Genomic DNA, 19,600 nt, shown 5'->3' on the forward strand with positions numbered 1-19,600 from the left:
AGCAATTTAACACCTTGACACCAACTTTCTGAAAACACACACAGAAAGCTCCTGCCCATTCTGAAAATGATGCATGTTTTCTATTGCAGACTCAATAGGTGGTTGTTTATGTAAAATGGCGATAACTGAATGCTATATAAAAGCTATTTGAAATAAAATAACAGATCTAACGCTGTGAGACAGGTTTAGGTGTAAATAACAAGTAATAATAATGTTTATAATGAGTTGGACAAATTATTAGTTATGGAATACATCTTGTTAGTTTCGTTCAGTGCTAAGTTTATATATATATATATATATATATAAAGAGATTGCGCTATCTCCTGTTACACAGTTTCCTTCAAATATTTCATTTTACTTAACGGTACCAAATGATAGCAGTTATATGGGGGTTACCAGCGATGGACTGACATTCCTTTTAGATCACCGTATGTGTTTTACGGGTATTGGATGGATTTGGCTTACGAAGCTCCTACCACAGAGTAAGTTTACTCTTAAGCTTCAAAATATTGTAAATACCACATTGATAATATCGTAAAGCTACAAGAACAACATACAGTAGTACAAACATCACATTTTTAATTTTGTTTATGATATTGAACAGTTAGAAGAACAGTTTAAAGTAGTAGAAATATTACAATGATACTTTTGTTTTTGATATTGGAAAGATACAACAATAACTTAAAATAATACAAATATTACATCGATCTATATGTTTGTTACAACTGTCAGTAATAACAACAGTTTTCAGTAGTTTCGCGAACTTATCCTCAAAAAGAATGAAAGGCTTGTGATGTTTAGCTGTTTTAAATGAAGATGAATATTTGTTATTAAAAACACGTACAGTTTATATAATATTCTATAGAAAAATATTTACTTGAACTTTAGGTGTGCACCCTTTGTGGCACAATACAAACACCATTTCTTTTTACCATAACTCATGTTATCCTTTCACCAGATAATAACATCAACTTCTAAAACTGTAGCTTAAATTTATTCAAGCCTGGTGTGGCGAAGTGGGTAAAGGGGCGCAACTCCTAATCTGAGGGTCGCGAGTTCGAATCCCCGTCACACTAAATATGCTCGCTCTTTCAGCCATGGGGGCGTTATAATTTGTTGGTAAAAGAGTAGCCCAAGAGTTGGCGGTGGGTGGTGATGACTAGATATCTTCTCTCCAGTCTTACATTGCTAAAAGTTGGGAGGGCTAGTGAAAGTAACTTTCGTGCAGCTTTGTGCGAAATTTAGAAACAAATAAATTTATTTAATTCCTGCCATCTATCGAACATTTAATGCATTATTATAATTACAAAGCTGTTCTCAATTGGATCAGTTTGTTTTGAATTTAGCGCAGAAGCTATTGTTCTGCGCTAGCCGCTTCTAATTTAGTAGTGTAAAACTAGAGGGAAGGCAACTAGTTATCTTCAACGAACCGTTCTAATCACCTGGCCATGCCCGGCCATCTGAGTCGAAGGATGAGCAACTGTTAGAGATAAATGCTTTCTGAAGAATTCTTTAACAATCTACATGTACAGAAACGGGCATGGTATTTGTTCATATATCGCAATTAACGTATTTTAAGAAAAACTTAATATCTTAAAATGTGGTTTTAATATTTTATATTCTATTTTCACGTTAGGAGATAAAGTACAACTTAAAGACGTGATCATAAACATGACTTATGAAATAATAAATTAAAGAAATATTTTTAAGATCTGAGTTAGCTTTCATTATAATATCCTCATTATGGGCTTTAAAATATTTACTTATTTTAGTTTTTTAATTGAATAACAGAATATACGCTGGTAAGTAAGTTTATCAACTAAAGTCTGTTGTTTATGTTGAATACCTGCTGTATCTGATGATAATATAAAATTTAATATTAACCTGTTTAATGTAGTTGATGTTTAATTCGCCAGATGACAGCACAATACCTGAAAAATCGATATTGATCAATTGTTAGTGTAAATGTTACATTTATATTGTAAGTGTAACTGCAAATGAGGGCAGTTTCAAAACACAGATTTAAGCATGATAAATGTGAGTAAAGTATACAGAGTTTTTGCAGAAGTTTTGTAAACGTAAACAAGAATGAAAGCAAATTGCAGAAGGTTTTGTAACAAAGTCTCTTATGTTATTACCAAAATAATTTGAATACCATTTTCAAGGATATAATAATACTGTTTTACTCTAATTTGAAAGTTACTTGCTCTAGAGTCCAATAGACTATATTGTTTATGGGAATAAATTATTGGTATATTGTAAAGATATTTTGGTTCTATTCTACTACATCAGTGTTAGGCTTAAGCTTCGAAGCTCAGTGAAAACAAATATACCTCAAATGAAATCAAATGAGAGCAATTATGCTGTCCAGTGCAGTATGATACTTGTCAAGTATGTGAAAAAATGCATTCGTGTAGATATTTTTATGGTAACTATTATATTATAGACATGTAACTATTATTATTCTTTTCTTTTTTTGTATTAATCCCCCAGTACGTCAAACCAATGAATTAAGCCTACCAGGTTAAACTATTTTCAGCTAGTGTTCGTAAAATATTTTATGTTTCATCAAAAATAGTCTCAACCAACTTAAAAGGTCGTACAGTGTGTAAAAAGAGAACTAAATAAAACGTTTTATATTTCCAGCTCAATATTATATCATATCTTATGATGATCGGCGGTTTTCACTGCATTGTTCATTGTGTTGTTAAGATCATTCAAGGATATGAACTAAATTATAATCTGAAATTAAGCGCTCTGTTCTTTTACAAATTTGTTAATTTTTTATATGTTTACTCTCCAAACTGGAAAATACTTTGAAGTAAGGCAGAAAAACAAAATACTGGTATAAACTTTGAGTAATTGGTTGTTAGCAATCCCATGTGATGTTCTTCATGATATAGTGATGCAAAGTGAAGCCACAATATAACATTTTATGTAAAATTCTGTTCAGATATAACAAAATCTGTTATGATGGATTCACGCAATAAGAGTTATGTTGTTATGACTTTTTCTTCGTCTGTATAACATTTACTTGAGTGACGACAAAATATTCAGTAAAGTAAAACAGAAACAACGATAAACTTGAATCTGGATCAATATTATAATAGTTTTCTGTTTATCTTATCTATAGTTTCAAGATCTTGAAACGTACAAAGAAGTATTTGAATAATATTTGTACTACTCTCAGATCGATTTGCAGAAAAAAACATATGGCAATAAATGAAAAATTACTTGTTGTGAATACTCTGTGTTGTGTGTGTAAAATAATAATGAGAGTAACAACTCAATACTATTTATTATACATCTGAAGTAATGGCAACATTTATCAAATATTTCGAATAAATGTATAAACCTGAAAAAAAACATGTTCATTCATATAATAACTAAGTCTTCTCTAATGCAGAAGTTTTCTTGTCCATAAAGTTTTTAAATACAAATATCACAATAGGAGTTTGAAACAAATATTTTCATTACATTATATAGCCCGTTTCTTGATGAGTAGGTGGCTAGAGTGTATATAGACCATTTTGTAACTTCGTGTTTAAATCAACATCAGGTTACATATTGTGAGACCATCTTTAAAGCACTTTAAGGTGTTATACATGTGAATGTCTAACAAATCTAAGATTAATTTTGTTTTTCGTGTTAAGGAAACAATGTTCTTATTGATAGCATTTGTTGAATATAATTATACAATTCAGCTGCTACATCTCAATGAGTGTATTATAAACTCGAGAAATAAAACAAAACATGTGGAAACTATCTGTAGAAACATTTCTAACATTAGTCGAGTCCGACAGGGTAGACTTCAAAATTAGTTCTTTAATTGACAGTATGGTCAGGTGGTTAAGGCATTCGACTCGTAATATGAGGGTTGCGGTTTCGAATCTCCGTCACACCAAACATGTTCGTCCTTTCAGCCGTGGGTCCGTTATAAGGTGATGATTAATCCCACTATTAATTGGTAAAGGAGTAGCCCAAGAGTTGGCTGTGGGTGGTGGTGACTAACTGCTTTCCCTCTAGACTTACACTACAAAATTTGGGACGGCTCGTGTAGCTTTGCACGAAATTCAAACCAAACAAAACCAATTGACCACATAACTTGCGCATTTACTTTACACTTTAAACCTTACTACCATAAATTTATTAAGCTAGTACAGGCCTACATTAGTCAAAAACAATTCCTACAATTACTTGTAAGCAGCTGACAATTTACAATTGAGATGTAAACATCTAGTGATAAAATGAGGTTATGAATAAGAAAGTTTCCAGTACGAAGAATTCAAACTTACTCTTGTAAGGATGTTCTATGTTAAAATAAATTTTCTGTTTGAAACTTTGTAGAATGGACTACAACTGCCTGTTGTGGAGACACAAGTGTGAAGGACGACGTTTTGAAAGTTTTCCACCTTTCGTCTTCAGGTCATAGTTGCCGTCCGTTTTACAAAGTTTCATCATAAATACTCTGCCTAAACAATCTATCAAAGAATGTCTTTTGTTTATCAATGCTCTATGGCAAAGACGAAATTCAATATGAAACTTTTTCAGATTTGATCCACTATTACATACAGAGAGAAAAATTAGAAATTATTGGAGTTATCTTGTAATTTTTCGTATGAAGGATGTAATGCACAGCAAAAACCAAAAGTTTGTTTGTTTTAAATTTCGCGCAAAGTTGTACTAGAGCTATCTGAGCTGGCCGTCCCTGATTTAGCAGTATAAGACTAGAGGTTTGTTTGTTTTGTTTTTGAATTTCGCACAAAGCTACTCGAGGGCTATCTGTACTAGCCGTCCCTAATTTAGCAGTGTAAGACTAGAGGAAAGGCAGCTAATAATCATCACCTACCACCATTTCTTGGGGTACTCTTTTACCAACGAATAGCGGGACTGACCGTCACATTGTAACGCGTCCACGGCTGAAAGGGTATGTTTGGTGAGACGGGTATTCGAACCCGTATCCCTCAGATTACGAGTCCAGTGCCTTAACCATCTGGCCATGCCAGTGCATAAACATATAGAACCGATGTTTTGAATAAAAGGTGAATTTTCAAATTATTAGATTATCGGTTCGTCTTTCCTTAAAATAACAGCAAAATATCGAAAATTGTAAGACATATACATTAGTGTGCAAAGCTTTTTTTGTGTTATTTATTTAAACTGTTCAGTAGAGAGGACTTTTGAGAATGTGTCGTTTCACATCTGGTTTATTGCAATTGGAAGAAAAAGTTTAAGTACTAAGAAAAGTCAAATGTTCTGTTGACTCAGAGAGGAGTAACATTTCGTGTTGAGGACAATACTTTCGATTAACGTGGAAATATTTCGCATAAGGAATACTTCAATATGATTAACCAATGTTTTCTTTTTTCGTGATATCTCTGGGCCTCTTTACTAGATTAGACGTTGGGATATCAATGTGATAAATATCAAACGTGGTGACCTTAAAACCGACTAGTCTAAAATATTGAACATTATTTATTTCATGTAGCTCAGCTTCAATGTCTTGAAATTAGTTGAAAAATGACAAGGGCTTGTAAATAATCACGAAAATATTGTTTTTTTTTCAGTAATTCTTGCTTTTCATGAAATAATAAGTTTAATTTACTAGCTAAAATATACATATACACACGTGTATATATATTTATATATAATCATAATTTTACAAATATACAAGTTTTGTGGACCGTCTGAAATATTTTGTTAGTGTTTACCGTAATATTTTCCATGATTTGTAATTTATATCATGGTAGAATAATATTGGTTTCATTATTTTATGAAATTAATCTTACCCCGGCGGGGCAACAATAAGCCTTCGGATTTACAACGTTAAAATTAGTGATTCGATTCCCCTCGGTTCTATACGATGCTATACTGTTCTGAACAACTGTTTTTTTTTAGTCGTTATTAAACTTACCAACTTCATACGATGCAAGTTATTTCTAGCATAGCTTTCACAGATTCTTCGAACCGTATATGAAGTTCATACATAATTTATTAGTGAAGAGCACGAAATGCCAGGGTTTCCTTATATTATATTTTCCAATTTAAGGAAATGGTTAAAGTTCATTATGTTTCCACGAACATTGTCTGGCATCATAAATGTCTCAATGTTTTTATAAGTTGTTGGCTGATGAGTTGTTTCAACACGTCTTAGCTTCTTTCTCTCAGGCCTGTCTCAGCCGCGTAGTTAGAGCACTCGCCTCGTAATCTAAGGTTCGCGGGTTCGAATCTTTCAGTCTTTGGGTGTTAACAAGTGTTGTGCTACCCCACTCGCTATTGGCGGTGGGTGGTGATGACTAGCGGCCATCCATCTAGCTTTACATTGCTAGATTAGGGACGGTTAGCATAAATAGCCCTCGTGTAGTTTTGAGCAAAATTCACAACAAAGCAAGACATTCCTATCCTATGTCAAGCAATATATTTTTTACCTAACTGATAATTGGTGTCGTACAACTAAGAAGATCGACTTGAAAGAAAAGAATGTGTTTTATGAAATGGACATTGTGACTGTTAATGGATATTTTATGTGTTTAAAGGTGATTTCTCATCTAAATTTACTCAACATAAACCGACGGCTACTGGTAATCCTAAGAAGCGAGAATTTTTTAAATATTTTATTGATTATTTAAGAAATCATTGAAACAGAAACTGAAGACGCGATTCTTGGAATATGGTAGTGTTAAGTATTCTTCATCATTCCCTTGCCCTGAAGGGCGAAGGTTTTAATAATTGATTTACAAACCAGTCTTTTTGTCTCCAAGTCTAATCCTTAACGAAGACAATGGAGAAAAAAAAAGTATTGGCATTGCTTGTAAACGAGCTGTAAAAATAAATAAATTTTAAGTGTTTCAATGCATCTGATTGTTGTAATACTCATGTGTTTTATCATATCTGAGAAAACTACTTTTATAATAAGACATATGATTATATTACCATGTTATATACTTATTAGATTCTATATTTATCGACTATTAAAGTCAAAACATCATCCTCATTCTTGTGAAAGCGACTGTTAGGTAGTTGTTTTATCAGTATTTGAAAGGAGAATGGAAACATTAAAGCGCATTACAATACAAACACACACACAGGCACAGAAATATACATATATACAAGAAAAATAGTCAATCTTTCCTCTAAACAGTTATATTTTCGAATTGTTAAAACATGCATTACTTGCTTTCCGTAATGACCATGATAACAACTTTAGGTTTTTTCATTAACTCTTCTGCAATACTTTCTTTAATTTAGCTTGAGTTTTCATTATCAAAACTAGCATCTAATGACATGGAATGAAGTTTTACTTAAAAAAAAAGTTCATAATTTCTTCCGATCAAATGCTAGTATTTATCATGATAAATAAAGTTTTCTAAACCTGATAAAAAATGGCTACTTTATGTCAACACAGCTTGGCCATTCATATAGTTAACAGTCTACCTCAGCTGAACAAAGCCAGTGAACACTTTAAAAACCATCTAACAGTGTAACGCAATAATTTCCTTCCACTACCCCTCACCGAACTTTCTAACTAGTAGAATTAGCAGTGAATTTCTAACACACATAACATTCTGTGCTCTCTTGTTTAGCCATTATCTCGTCTTAAGTACTGTAAGACAAACACTGTAAATATAGTAAATCAGTTCACAGAATACTATGTTCGTTACTAATTAAGAAAAAAACTTTGACTATTTTTAGGACATAAACTAAACCAGTATATTAAGATTACAGACTAACACGGACATAATAGTTTTGCCTGATAAATGGACACGAAAAATCCAGGTCATATTCATAAATATTAATATAATTAAATAACACATAAACGAAATAATATTTATTAAACATGTTTTAGGTTTTAGGTTTAATAAAGGTTTAGTGACGACTAGCGCAGATAGCCCTCTTGTAGCTTTACACGAAATTCGAAACAAACCAAATCTACCACGTAAGGATATTTTGTAAATGGTAAGAAAAATGAAACTGCTACTTAGATGAACTTTACAAACCATTTGTCACCATTGTAGCAGAATGCGTTTGGGTCATTTAGAGAACCACTTGTTATTATAGCGATGAATGAATAACATTCAGTACAAAAAAAACATTATGTCAAAGTGCATACACAAACAAGTAAAAAAATGTCACTAGATTTCAATAAAATTAATTTACGTATGTAAAAGTACATATAACGATTTGTGAAAAATCTATACGTGATGAAGAAAAATAGATATAATTTTCGTATTCAGCTTACAGGAATTACTCTAGAACATGTAAACATTTCAAGAAAATAAAACTATCGCAAGCCTGTGTGGTTGTTTTAAAACAAAAGTTATATAAATAATTTTTATTAAAATTATTTCTATAAATATCTCATTTTAAATAACTTAAATAAAATTAGTTATGATTACAATTCACTTGCTTATTCTGTTTCACACCATAACTGTTATTATTTTAAAAAATGTTAAATATATATTTGTTTGTTTGAAGGAAAGCACAAAGTAATACAATAGGCTATCTGTGTTCTGTCCACAAGTGGTATCAAATTCCGGATTCTAGCGTTATAAATCCACAGACATTCTGCTGTGCCACTGGGATAGGGGCGGAAGTATATTTATATAGATACGTGTGTGCGTGTGTGTGTGCATCACCTACAGTAACATTATGTCTGTAGTATCCAGCCAACTTGACGAACCCCACTATTGGAGGAGCAGTCTCGTCGGTACTAGATATGGCTGATATATTATGACATATTCTCCTTTGCGTGAACTCAATTAAATAATTCAAATTATATTCACCACGCAAACCCAACATTGACAATTTTGACATCGGATAAATCATGAAAAACTCACAAAAAATTTAAAAAATGTCTATGTCACTGCTTGTAACCTGTATGAAGGCATCTTTGTACCAAATCCCATGTGTGTTAGTTGATATATATATGAATAGTTGACGAAAATCACAAATCGCACTTTTATTTGTCAGGGTAAAAAAATATTATGCTCTGTGTAGCATATATCTCAAAGGGATTTGATCAACACGTGAGTACAATATTTGAAATACCAAATGCACTCTATTTTTCTTCTTTCTACCAGTGACATTAGAAACGTGCAGCTAATCACCTTTCATTTTGTTGCGACACTAGAAAGTTATGGCTGCAAAGACTTCCCGCCAGACCATCACAGGAGATTCAGTTGCTAGGATACGGCCTCATGGATCGCCAAGATTTTCTTCGCGCATGCGTTACCAGCCTTGAGACGAACCAAGCAGGTACTGTAATTGTATACTGAATTGAACTCTAGACTGACGATTGTAAGTCGCAGCTTCAAAGTTTATCGAAAAATTTTGAAATGATAAACAAATATTACGAAGATTAGGTCAATAATTGATCATTAAACCTGAAATTCGACGTATCCAAAATATTCAAGACATTAGAATAATGCGTTATCCCATAGAAGCTGTTCTGTACTGGTTTCCTCTGTTATAAGTTTTGCAGCCACTCCCAAGCAACTGATTCTGAGATAAATACCGAAAATTAAGGAGTTAAAATAATACAAAGCTTCAGGTAGGAAGTTTACTTCTGATCTTTTGTAAAAGTCTCAGTTATTAGTTGCTGACATGCAACTTGTTTCATGACTTAAAATCATATTTAACAGTTACACAAACTTATGAATATGTGCCAAACTAATTTATCAGAAAAAAATTATTTTGAAACTCTCGCTCTGAAGCTACTGTTCTATTTCATTAATTTACTAAAAATACGGTATATTAGAATTATGTACAGGTATACTTAATTATATTTATGTTTAAAAATACACGTTTGACTTATCCGTTTTCATTGTACGTATTTTTATGCTCGTATGCCACGTGTGATAAAACATTATTAATATGCTTCAAGGTGATGGAAATGGAGTAGAACTGTGGCTCCTCTAAAGTCGATCTTAAACTCTTCTCTAACAAAAATAATTGCTTATTTTTAATCATTGTTTGGCAGCTGCTGTTTTTATAGTTAGTTGTATTAGAATAATATAAATATTATTTTAATGGAATTCAATTTAGTTAAGCTACATAATAATGTCCCTTAAATTAGTGTTTTTATGTCAAAATTATGAAGTCCCTCGCCCCTCTAAAGTTAAAGACAAATCCCGAAATTATATCAAGAATACTTCAGATATTTTGACGATTTATATCTTTTACACACGTGTTTATTTCTAATTCGTTATTTTAACTAAATAATTTAATGTTTAATTATCATTTAATAATTTTATCTGTCTCGTCTCATTAGATTTTACAAATGATTGCTGAAACATTTAAAGTACGAGATATAATTTTATTATCTGATAACGGAGATCCTATAAATTTTAAATTATGTTGTGCGCTTATAATGAAGAGAGTGTTCTGTACACGACATACCCTACTCTATGTTGGTATTTTATGACAGGAAGGATGTACTCGAGAAGTTCTGGTGTTCGAAAGGAAGGTTTTAGTTTCGATATTCTCTTCTTTATATTTTAGTTGCATCACAAAAAAGATGTTTTTGTATGATATGTTCGGGTCTCGATGATGTTAAAAGACAAAAACAATTAACTGTTTACGGTAAACATTAGTTTATCTTGTCGTTTTGTGACACTAAGGATGCATTATACGTGAAATAACATAACTATTGTTACTCGGAAAACACGTCATGTAGAGCTTATTCGCTATTGGAAACCTTGCTTAGAACCTGTATTTATCGATTATTTTCCCTTACGCTCGGAAATCTTGCTTTCCAGGTCTACTTTCACTAATGAAACGTAGCAAACATTACGAACTTCTATCACTAAAATAGTTAAACCTCCTTGAGGCTCTGAGTTGAAGGTTGTATCAAGTGTTGTACTGATTATTATCTTTATCCCCTTTACTTGTGGAGGGATAGCTCAGATTATTCAACTAAATGATATCTTTACTATCATAAAATGTCATCAGAACTTTACAGTATTATACAGTGTTTCCTTCTATAAAAACATCTTTCTGTAATGACTGAGTCATAAGTTGTGGAAATGTCTGTAAAGATCATAACATAAAGTGTACATTTCTTGTTCTTCTGTCTTCTCCTCCATTCTGTTACATAATAACTCAAACATCATAACAATGGTGTCAACCAGTTTCAGTGAGATGTTATAGTTTCAAACGGAGTATAAATAATATTAATTTGTAGTAATTGTTTTAAAAAATCATAATTATAGTGTAAACGATGTTGTTACCACCCCTTATAGTTAGCTTGCTTACAAACATTTGTTGTTTCCTATAAAGACTTGTGTACAGGATGAAACAAGAATTACCGGCCAGTAGTAGATAAATAAAAAAATATTGTAATTGTAACCTTATTGTATTTATAACTTGGTTTAAGTACAACCTTCACTACGTTTATTAAAACACTGCATCATAAAATAAGCAAAGAAAAACTTTACAGAAAAAGATAAATAAATAAGGTATCACTGATATCAATCTTTCAAAAATAATGCAAACAAGATAGGAAGTATAGCATTTGTTATAATCGATAATTAATAGCACAAACAAGACTTAATATACACATAACCATTCAATGTTCAAACACAATTGAGCTTAATTTATTCCAATTTTGTCTGTTAACATTTTACTACACTGTGTGCCTGTGTTGTTATTTCGGAGTGATGTAAAAGCCATCCTTACTATTTTCCTTGCAAGTTTTTGAAGGAATGATATTAGTCATCTCTGCATTTACTTCCTTTTATGAAAAGCTGTTCTTTACTTGTACAGTAGAAGCAATATGGAACAACAAACAGCTAGATATAAGGTAACAACATATTTGACTCATACTGTTATAAGCTATAGGAATGGTTTACGCAATATCGTTAAATGGTATTAATATGGTTCATCATTTGTTTCTGAGACAATTGTTCTGTTTATTAAGCAGAATTATCGAAAACGACAGAATAGTTTTAAAACAAAAACATTTAAAAATTGATTTCAAAAATCTTATGGAATGAAGAAGTTGTTCTATCGAACAAATTCAAAGTAAAACTTATATTACTGCATTGTCGGTCAGTTTGTAATTTTAAAATGTATACAGCATTGATAAAATATATATATATATTAGTTCAAACGTTTAACCAAAACAAAGTATATAACCATAATATTAGATATTGAAAACTACTAATGAACTTAAATAACTCAGCAAGCTTATAAGGTTACAAATTGTTTCGATGCGTTCAATGACAAGAAAACAAATACATTGTGTGGATTTGCACTTAACAGTAAAAACAAATAAACAATACCTCTGTCATTAACTTCAGAAACTGTCCATCCTAATATATTTCTCTACCATTATAACTCCGAAAGAGATATATCTTCTTTTATCTTTAATTTCAATACAGATTCACTTTGCTACACCCCCAATCATATTATAAGACTCACCATCTATTATTCCAACACTCCATTTCCTTCAAACTGCTCCTATCTAGAGTTTCCGTGACGATGTCTTAAATACTCTCTACAAGAATATTGCGACAAACGTGTATGAAAGAAAAAAATCAAAGTTTATCAATTCCATAACTGTTTTTTAACATGTTAGAAACATATTTAGTTAACGTTTGTCATGGAAACTAATCATCATAAATTAATTACAAGCATTATTTGCATAACTAATCAAACTTTCAGAAATCAATGATGAATCAAAGATATGCTGGAAAATAAATCTAAAAATAATATAGTTTAAAGTATTAGCCGCTTTATCACTACTTGTGATACAAACTACTTGGTTTTTTTTTTCTTTTCTGGACTTTACCGAATTATAGAAACTTGGAGTACATTGTGTGCATGTACTAATACATTAATTCATTCCATTGCTGCACATAGAGCATTAAAGTACTTTTGTAAAACAAAATAATTTTAAGCAATTCGGCAAAAATCGATTAGCGTCTCATATAAAACAGTCAATTAAAACTGTACAATTTACAGCACGTGTGGTAAGATTCCTTCTGTTAAGAAAGGTAGGTACCTGCAGTGAAAGAACAACAGAATAGTGAAGTTACTTTGTGTAACTAATTTAACCGATATCTGGAGGCATGTTAGTAATTAATTATTTAAAATTAGTAAAAGATATAACTGTTTAATCACACATAATCTCACTTCTAAAATTACCGTTTATCTTCTGTGGGGAGTTTTGAGAAAGCAAAAAAGAAAACCAGGATACTTGAAGTACCAACTAAAACCAGAGTACTTGAAGTACCAAGTAAAATCAGGATACTTGAAGTACCAACTAAAACCAGGATACTTGAAGTACCAAGTAAAATGTACCTTGACCAGAGTTGACACTCTCTTTCTTTCATTTTAATGGAGTGTTTGGAGTTTATTTTCTTTCTGTAGAGTGTTGGATTGAGACCTAATAGAGATAAAATAAACTTCAAAAACTCATGTTAATTATAAAGTATCTACAGATATTTTAATTCCAGTTTGTTTGATTTTATAATGGTCACATACAAGCCATCACCAAAAACGCTCACCCTTACAGCTATGCTGGCATTATAATGTGAGGTTTAATCTCGCTATACGATGATAAAGAGTAAATAGTCCAATGGATAGGTGGTGTTGACTAACTAACTACCTTTCTTTTTGTCTATCGCTTCTCAGTTATCGATGGTCGGCGCTGTTAGCCTTCGAGTAGCTTTGAGCGAAATTCAATAAACAAACAACCAACATACGTGAGGGAAAAACACAATGTCATTAATGTATAGATCAATAAACAGATAAGACTATTAAAAACACCTGATTGTACCCTCTAAATTACAATAATGTAATACATCGTCTAACTTTAAAACAATTAAGTAAAGCACTTACGTTTCATTCTTCGAGGAGCGAACATGGTCTTGTGACAAGCATCCATAGAATATATGTAAATCTGAGGATTATATATTGAAGAGTTAGTGGAATTTGTTCAATTATTAGCGTTATTTCTAACATGTAATTTTAAGTAAAGAGGATAAAACTGAACTATTACTCCTTTGTTTAAGCTTATCGTGAACGAATTGTAAAGACACTTAACTGGACAGTTAGACGGTATTTCTTATTGAATTTCTTACGAAGCTACTTGTTTATTATATTGAAGTAATAAACTAAAGAAAATGCAGCTAGTCATTATCCTCCATCACTAACTCTTGGGCTACTCTTTTACCAAAGAATAGTGGGAGTGACCGTCCCATTTTAACGCTCCCATGGCTGAAAGGGCGAGCATGTTTGGTGTAGCGGGAATTCGAACCCGCGATCCTCGGGTTACGAGTCGAATGCCCTACCCACCTGGCCATGATAGGATAGTAAATGAAAGAACTGCATGTTCTTTTTCTATATGTGAATAGGATTTTGATGTATGAATGATTATATGAATTTTCCTAAAACAAAATCAAAATTAAAAATCACTTGAAAATTGATTTAAAATCGTAGTTTGAATTGTTTATAATTAGATACAACACTGCTTGTGAAAATGTAAAAAATCTTGATAAACACTGAAATGAGAACGTACTTCGTATTTTAATTGACTAAAGAATCTTTAACATTCATGAACTTTGCTTAGCTCTAGTTATTTTTATGGGATGTATCACTGTGTGGAATGTTTATACAGCTTTGAGAAATAAAATGTTTTTTAATCGATATTAGTCGAACTATAGTGATAGGATAAACACATTTCTCGCTTGAATCATGCACTCTTGAACCCAAGTGTTAAGGAAATGAAGATTATTGATTCTGCAGCTGTTACAAAAATCAGAATGTACATGTTTAAAAAATAAATTCCAAGCAAAGGAACTAACTAGTGTTGCTCAACGGTGAATCAAATGAGTCTATCCATCTAAAACAATCAATCTTTTATTATAATTGTATTTAAATTGTTTGAAGTTTTCCAATAATATAAGGTTATATTGAAATAATTAATTCTTCATTCCAGGCTATTTAACGGAAACTATACGATTGTTAATTTATTTTGAAATTAATTAGAAATATTTGTGGACTTGATTTTATCGATTGCAGTGAAAGTTTCCATTTGATATACATTAAAACAAAATTATCAACCGTCATCAGCGCAAAATTATCAGCCGTACGAAACATAATTTACTCTTTACTGTTCAGAACAAAACAAAATAGCTACATAATTTCATAACACTGATAACTCAACTCCAGTTCCCCGCTGGTACAAGTATTAGTCTACGGATACACAACGCTAAAATCAGGGATTCGATTCTCCTCTGTGGATTCAGCAGATAGCCCAATGTGGCTTTGCTAAAGGAAAACATACACACACAAACTCGACACTATTTAGAAACGAGCGATAAGTAAGAAAAATAATGGTTGTTGCACCTACTATGCTGAAAAAGTATCGAAAAGGTTTTTTTTACGTAATTAGTTAGACATCAAAAATAAAATTTATAGTGAATTTACAAACTAAAATCGGACCACAATGTCATAGATGCCTCCAGGTGAACTTAATCCTAGGACAATGAAGAAAATTGAAAGAAATCAACACATACACATCTACGTTTCGCATACAACAAGTCACTAAAATGTTGATAGAAACTGTAAGAAAAGTTTAGTTAATATTAGGACAAAATAATGAGCTGACAAAGATTGTCTGAATTATAGTCAGAGTTACATAAAGTAAAATCATAACTGTAAATTCAGTTGATTTTGTTATACTGGTTATCGTTTAGTTGTTTTTGTAGTACTGGTTGTCTGTGTAGTAATGGTTGTAGTTTAATTGTCTGTGTACTACTGCTTATGGATTAGTTGTCTGTGTGATAATGGTTACGGTTTTAATTGTTTGCGTTGTACTAGTTAAGGTTTGTTGTCTTTGTAGCACTAGTTATTCTTTTGTCTGTGTAGTACTGATTATCGTTTAGCGTGTTTGGTTTATGACAAAACAATTATTTCTGTTTGACTCCCTATATTTGAACTGACAACCAGGGGCTACTGGTACTATTACAAACAGATGATGAGGTTAAATGTGGCTCGAATGACACTTTCAGAGCTGAAGTAAAGACATTTTTTGTGGCACCGGCTATCTATCCTGGGTTTATGTTTTTAGTTCTGATTTTCAAAGTAATGTTAGAGGTTTTATATAATTTATGACAACAATAGTCTCTTTTCAATCTCACTAATACATACGTGAGAGTAAGGGTGATGAATTATTGTTTGTAAAAAAAGAATACTACATTTATTGTTAACTTCACACGATATATACAATACATACATCTGAATGAATAGAATGAAAATGCGTCATTGACAACTGTATGATATTTGGGATAAGTTTCAAGTGATTTGATCCAAATTATCACAAACTTTACATAATGAGTTATACGCAATATAATATTTTATATCATATCAAATTATTAAAATTCATGAAAAGAATCTAAAACTTATTAAACGAAATTAATAATTAAATGAATAAGCATTTCAGTTATTTCAGAAATTAGCTTTTGATTAATCTGGACTTAATTTTAAATTATCAAATACATTACATAAGTAATTAATTACAAAATAATAAATTGCATCATTTATAGACCATCCTATGTGCTAATGTTATTAATATGTGTACGTAATTACCATCATAATAAATATTATGTGGTTTGCTTGTTTTTTTTTTTAATTTCGCGCAGATCTACACGAGGGCTATCTGCGCTAGCCGTCCCTAATTTAGCAGCGTAAAACTAGAGGGAAGGCAGCTTGCCATCACCACCCACCGCCAACACTTGGGTAACTCTTTTACCAACGAATAGTGGGATTGATCGTCACATTATATTGCCTCTACGCCTAAAAGGGCGAGCATGTTTGATGTGATGGGGATTCAAGCCGGCGACCCTCGGATTACGAGTCGAGCGCCTTAACTATCTGGTCATGCCGGACCAATTATCTGGTAATAACGTTTTTAAAAAATGCCATTATTAATTTTTGTTTGTTTTGAATTTCGCGCTAAGCTGCACGAGGGATATCAACGATAGCTGTCCATAATTTAGTAGTGTAAGACTAGTGGAGAGGCAACTAGTCAACACCACTCACCGCCAACTCTTGGGCTTCTCCTTTACCAAAGACTAGAGGGATTGACAGTCACATTATAGCGCCCCTACGTTTTGGTGTGAAGGGAATTCGAACCCGTGACCCTCAAATTACGAGTCGAATGCTTTAACCACTTGGTCATGCCGGGCATATTAATATTTTATAAATTGTAAGTAAATATTCGTTATTTCACTTTAACATATGTTAATATAAATTTTAGTTATATTTGCTCGAAACTTTAGTGTATTGAATTGTACATGTACGATACAGTTTATTTGCTCAGAGTCACACTAATTTGAATTACTTGAATAAGGAAGCACGTTGTGCTAATATTATAACAGTTATGCATACTGTTTCTAGCCAATGTTCTCTTGAAACTTATAGTTTATTCCATCATCAATAAAGCTATTTCTTATGCTTATAGATCATTGTTTTCCTACACACCAAGGTAAGTGATGTTGATACCAAGATAAGTGATGTATTACTTTGACCTATATTTGATAAGTCATTAAATATCTTACTATAACAATAACAGATGATCATTGAGTTATGTAAAAATGTGTTTTTGTACATTCTTTTGAGAACAGTAAGAATTTAGGCACACCTTTTATTTTTTCAGAAAATCATTTATTATTCCATTTGAACCTCCTCACTACAGCTGACGGCAACTCATTTTCAAATCAATAACAAACTGTTTTAACTTGGAATATTTTCCAGAATTTAACATTTAACCTGTTGTCACTTTCATCCCAGAATGAGTGTTGTAATGTAACTGTTAAAAATTGACGAAACATCAAAGAACATTATTAACATATAGAAACGTTCATGAGTTTAACAATTTCAAATAACTTTAAATTAAAATAGCTGTATATTAACCATATACATCGTGTCTATTTGATACATAGCTTTTCGAAAAACAAATTAAAATTCATTTGATAGAGAAAGTAAAAATGATTGAATATTTGAAAATTGTATGTTATCAATAAATCAATAACTGTATTAGTATCTTTAGAATAAAATCTGAAAATTATGTTTCTAAGGTGTTTTTTTATGTTTAAAAGTGTCGTTTGTTTGTCTCTTTGTGTTTAAGTAGAATGTTACACGATGGGCTGTTCGTGTTGTTCCCATCACGAGTTTCGAAACACGATTTTAACCGTTGAAAGTTCTCATACTTGCCTCTGAGATGTTTGAAGGCAGAGGTGTAGTTACAAATCATTTAACGATTAATTAATTAGTTGAAAAACTATTAAAATATTGAAAGTTAAGGTGTCCATAACAATATATCTTTATTAAAATTATACTATTGTAATTGCAAATTTACGGAAGACATATTCAGAGATTAAAATACGATACGATTATAGGCTACAGAAATACATGTAGTTAGCCCACTAGCACCTTTTAACGAAGTAGATGCCTCTTCAAACAGCGTGCGAGTAATTGTATGTAAAGCATAGTAACAGGTTTTTCAAGGGTGTAACTTACTTTAATTACACGTTTATTGTGATTTTTTTAAAAATCTAGACGTAATAAATCAGTGGCGGGTATTATTTAGGATATCAAATGTATTCGTATATCCTGAAATTACATGTAACAGAGGTTATTGTTGTTGTTTTTGAATTAAGCACAAAGTTACATAATTGGCTATCTGTGCTCTGCCCACCACGGATATCAAAACTCGGTTTTAACGTTGTAAGTCCGCAGACATACCGCTGAACCACTGGGAGGCTTGCAATAGAGAAACGGATGTTTGTAATACATGTCATCACACCCGATGGGGTTTGTAAAGTAAGATGTTGTACAGCTGCTGCTGACGTCCTATTGTTTCCGTTTTGTTTCTCCAGATGAATCTTTACAATAGGTTCATTTTACACTAAAATGAACTTTGTTAAATTTCTTCTTCACACTTCTTCAAAGATAAACGTGAACCATCTATTTATGTTTAATTGAGAAGAATGTGATATATGTTACAGTTCGTTACAGGATATTTCATGTTTAATATTCACAAAAGACTCCATAAGAAATATTTACAGGAAAGTATATTAAATAATATATTGAACTCCCCATTTATAGAAACCGCATCTATTGGTTAAGATAACCATTATATTCCAGTATCAGAACTGAATAAAATAAAATAATTAGATAGATTTACTTATTGTATCAACAAGAGATGCTACTTTCGGACTGCGTGTTCTATTCAAAAGAAGAAGAGTGAAATAGGTAGATATATTAACCAAACATCTATGATTTTGTTCTACTATTAAAGACGATCTAAATGGACAACTGATGTTGCTAAATGGATCTCCCTTTGTAACAGTACTCCTTCATTTAAAGGGAATTAATGAACGGTGAAGGAAATGCGTGATGTATCTGAACACCTCTCGCTACTTTCACTGATTCCAGTTACATGAAAGCTATGTGCGTTAGTTGCTTATTAACAGAGACATTTAAAATTAGACAAAGTATATGTAACTCTCCTTTCATGTTACATTTAAGTGTGTTTTCTTACAGCAAAGCCACATGGAGTTATCTGCTGTGTCTACCAAGGGGAATCAAACCC

At 31.8% G+C, this 19,600-nt stretch overlaps 1 protein-coding gene across 3 annotated transcripts in view; it reads left to right on the forward strand.

The window, feature by feature from the left end:
- The first annotated feature begins 328 nt into the window (after nucleotides 1–328).
- LOC143239550 (uncharacterized) overlaps nucleotides 329–19,600 on the forward strand; it is a 55,017-nt gene continuing 35,745 nt past the window's right edge. For 2 of the 3 annotated variants that reach the window (XR_013021235.1, XM_076480723.1), the window contains exon 1: nucleotides 9,274–9,550. The gene's annotated coding sequence lies outside the window, so the exon portion shown is untranslated. Of the gene's footprint in view, nucleotides 483–9,273; nucleotides 9,551–19,600 lie in introns of those variants that run through there. The other variant, XM_076480724.1, reaches the window with a different exon arrangement.

This window comes from Tachypleus tridentatus, chromosome 13, assembly GCF_004210375.1.
Source record: "Tachypleus tridentatus isolate NWPU-2018 chromosome 13, ASM421037v1, whole genome shotgun sequence".
In the NCBI taxonomy this organism is placed as follows: domain Eukaryota; kingdom Metazoa; phylum Arthropoda; class Merostomata; order Xiphosura; family Limulidae; genus Tachypleus; species Tachypleus tridentatus.